Here is a 4328-nt window from a genome sequence, read left to right as displayed (position 1 = left end):
GGTCACTGGTCCAACTCGACCTTGTTTAGCTGGTGTGCAAAGACATGGGAGGTTTGCTCTGTTATTACAACAACATGAGGAGGTTTCCTTTTGCTTTTCCTATTCATTTTCCTTTCCTAGTTGGCTCAAAACCACAGAATTCCATTCTGTAGTTATCAGAATTTAAAGTAACTATAGGGCATCAAGCTCTTGTTTGTTTTGACAGAGGATGGGGTTCAATATAAAGGTCTTCCACATGACTCCTCCCACCTATAATGGTGTGTCCTGACAAAGATTCAAAAGACAAGTATTTGTGATATTAGTTCATACTTTCTTAACATAGGTAATGTTGGTGCTCTAATATTCCATTCTGTTTGCTTATTACTAGAACTACAACTTCTTTTGCTGTTCTTAAATCTACACCCCCATTCACCCCACTCACCATGTTAAGTCTAGATGTGATTCTCTTTTTTTTCCTTCATGAAAGTAGTCCATTTGACTTTTTATTTGTGGATTTCATCTTTCATCAGTTCTGGAATATTCTCAACAATTATGACTTCAAGTATTGTGTCTACTATGCTTTGTATATCCTCTTTCCAGAACTCCAGTTATACTTATGTTAGACTATAACTCTGTCTTCATCATTTCTTAATCTTGCATTCATGTTTTTCACTCCTTCTAAGTGCTACTGTATTACTATCCTAGAGCTGTTGGAATAAAGCACCACAATTTGGTGGCTTCAAATGAAAGAGAATCATTCTCTCATGATTTTGAAGGCTAGAAGTCCAAAATCAACGTGTCTCTGGGTGTTGGTTCCTTCTGGATGCCCTGAGGAAGAATTTGTCCCATGTTATTCTCCTACCTTCTGGTAGTTCTTGGCAATCCTGTGTTTCCTGGCTTTAGACACATTATTCCAATCTCTGCCTCTGTCTTCACATGGCCTTGCCCTATGGGTCTTCTCTGTATCTGAGTTAAAAATATCCCTCTCTTTTCTCTTATGAGGACATAAAACATTGGATTTAGGGCTCACCTTAAATATAGGATAATCTCATCTCAATATCACTAATTTAATCACATCCACAAGGACCCCATTTCTAAATAAAATTTTATTTACTAGTACTAGGGATTAGAATTTGGACATAACCTTTCTGGGACTAAGTTCAACCCACTATAGCTACATTCTGTTTAATTTATTCATATAAATCTTCTCATTTATTAATTTTGCTTTACTTGTATCAAATTTGCTTTCAAATTGTTCATTTAAATTTAAAAAAATTTTAACCGGGGCGCCTGGGTGGCTCAGTGGGTTAAGCCACTGCCTTCGGCTCAGGTCATGATCTCAGGGTCCTGGGATCGAGTCCCACATCGGGCTCTCTGCTCAGCAGGGAGCCTGCTTCCTCCTCTCTCTCTGCCTGCCTCTCTGCCTACTTGTGATCTCTCTCTGTCAAATAAATAAATAAAATCTTTAAAAAAAAAAAATAAAAATAAAAAATTTCAACCACTGTATTTTCCTCTTTCAAAATGATTACTCTTTCTTTCAGTTATTCTCTGCACATAATTTTAAATCTGTTCTTTATTTTCATAAATATTAAAAAATGGCTATATATTTAAGTAAGTATAATATCTGAAGTTTTATGGGTCCATTGCTATTGTTTTTGTTTCCCTAGGCTCATAGTTCCTTGTTTTCTCATATTTTTAGTGAATTTTAATTGTGAGCAGTTCAATTTATCTAAAAATTTGCTTTTTAAGATTCATGGAGACCAGGTATTATCATTACTATTATTATTATTATTAATTTTTCCAAGTTTTAATTTAAATTCCAGTTAGTTAACATTCAGTGTAATATTAGTTTCAGGTGTAAGATTTAATCCCTTTTTAAAAATTTATTTGTCAGAGAGAGAGAGCACACACAGGCAGAGAGAGTGGCAGGCAGAAGCAGAGGGAGAAGCAGGCTCCCCGCAGAGCAAGGAGCCTGATGCAGGACTCCATCCCAGGACACCGGGATCATGACCTGAGCTGAAGGCAGCTGCCTAACCAACTGAGCCATCCAGGCATCCCAGGTGTAGGATTTAATGATTCATCACTTACATACAATACCCAGTGCTTATCACAACAGACCTGATATTAACGTGGGCTCATTCAGAAAGTGTGTGCATTTTGCTTCTGCCAGAGCCTGGGGTAACTTTTTGTTTGGACTACTTTAAACTAAATTTTAGTTTGAGATTTTGAAGATGAATCTGACACTTTAAGTTTTCACTTTGAGTCAATGTAATGGCCAGATTATGGATGCAACTTTTTAGGGATGTTGCTTTCCTTTGCTATATCGCCAAGTTGCAAACAGATTTTCATGCAATCTTTTGGAAAATGAGTGGTATTTCTAGTTTACTCTTATACTAAAGTATAGCACTTTGGTGCCTCTGACTTAAAAGAGGAAAGGTCTCTGCTTAGACTCTCCACCTTAGACCCTGAAATGTGACATGTACCCTATGTGCCATGAAAACTGAAATCCAAGTTCACCTAGTTTGACAAATGTCCTCAAATTTCTCTTACCCCTCTGGTTCCCATCATCACAAAGTTTCTGGCTCTAGTATTCTTTACTTTCATTCCAACTCAACAGTACTCTTAATAAATTGTTTTAAAGCTTTTATATAGCACTTTAGTTGTCTATAGTGGAAGTTTAGTCTATCTTATCAGAAACAGAAATCTCTTTTTTCTATTTGAGTCAATTTGGATGGTTCCTATTATTTTAGAAAAATGTTTATAGCAAGTACAGCTTCTTTTCAAAATGATTGGCCTAGATTTTTTTTTAAATCATGTAGTTTTATGGTTTTTAAAAGTTTAGCTGTAGGGGCACCTTGGTGGCTCAGTAGGTTAAAGCCTCTGCCTTCGGCTCAGGTCATGATCCCAGGGTCCTGGAATCGAGCCCTGCATCTGGCTCTTTGTTCTGCGGGGAGCCTGCTTCCTCCTCTCTCTCTCTCTCTCTGCCTACCTGCGATCTCTCTCTGTCAAATAAATAAATAAAATCTTAAAAAAACATTTTGAGCTGTATTGTGGTTATGGCACAATCTTTATTTTTTCTTTTTTCATTGTTTCCAACTTAGGCCAATAATTAATAGAGACAAATGAATAGCAATTAAAATAAAATGTAACAAGACCTGCGAAGTTTCTATGAGTGCATTATGGAGGTATTCACAAAAGACATTTTGTCAAGATTTAAATGGGGAGATGTGTGGAAAGCTCTTAGCACACTATCTCATACTTGTAAAGACCTCAATAGATGCTAAACTTAATACCAGGGAAACCTTCCTTAGGGCGGAGGAATTATCCAGAGTGATCATTGGCTGAATGGGAAAAATAAGTCTGTATAAATAAAGCTCAGAGCAACTAAATAAACTTCAATAGAACTAAAGTTGGGATAAAACAGCAAGAACTGGAGGGCTAAGGGTGGGACATATCATATAGGTCCTGGTAAACATAATAAGGAATCTGAATTTTATCCCAAGAGAAACATAGTATTGAAGGTTTCCCTAGAACTACCACTAAAATGACCAATTTTCCTTAAACGGAGGTGAAAGATCCCACACAAAACTTCAAGAACAAAACCCAATTCTTCTGTCCTTTTCTCTGCCTTCTCTACATTTGGTTCTGTTTTTAGATATGTTCTGATTTTATGCCTTATTACATATGGTTATTAGACAATTTAATTTAGTTTATAGACAATCCAATTAAGCTTTTCCTGCCCAACAGACATGTGGCTGGCAACCTTTAAAATGCCCACCAGTGATTTCTGCTCTCTGGTAACCTCCTGACCCTGAGTGCGGGTTGAAATTTTTGACTCACTTCTAAGGAATATAATATGGCAGGATTGATGTGATGGCACTACTGAGTTAGATTGTAAAAGGATTGTGGCTTGTTTGGGGTGCTGTATTTCATGTTCTCTCTTGGATGTTTTGTAATGAGGGAAATCAACTGTGATGTCATAAGGCAACCCTGTGAAAGGTGGCAATTGGCAAAGAACTGAGGCCTACCAAGAGGCATATGAAAGATCTTGAAAGTATATCGTTTTCCAGTTGAGCCTTCAGATGAGTGTAGCCCTGGTTTGACAGAGCTGATTGATTGATTGGTTGATTGTAGTCATGTGAGAGACTATGAATCAGAATCACTCAGCTAAGCTGCTCCCAGATTCGTCACTCACAAAATATGTAAGATAATAAGTACATGTTCTCAGTCCCTAAGTTTTGGAATAGCTTGTTATGCAACAATGGATAACTAATATATCCAGCTTGCTGGCAGAGCAATCAGTCTGAGTCACAGAAAACATCTGAGATATAGGAATGAGAATGTAATGA

This window comes from Mustela nigripes, chromosome 14 (assembly GCF_022355385.1).
Source record: "Mustela nigripes isolate SB6536 chromosome 14, MUSNIG.SB6536, whole genome shotgun sequence".
Taxonomy (NCBI): Eukaryota; Metazoa; Chordata; class Mammalia; order Carnivora; family Mustelidae; genus Mustela; species Mustela nigripes.
Note: the sequence above shows the minus strand (reverse complement) of the source record.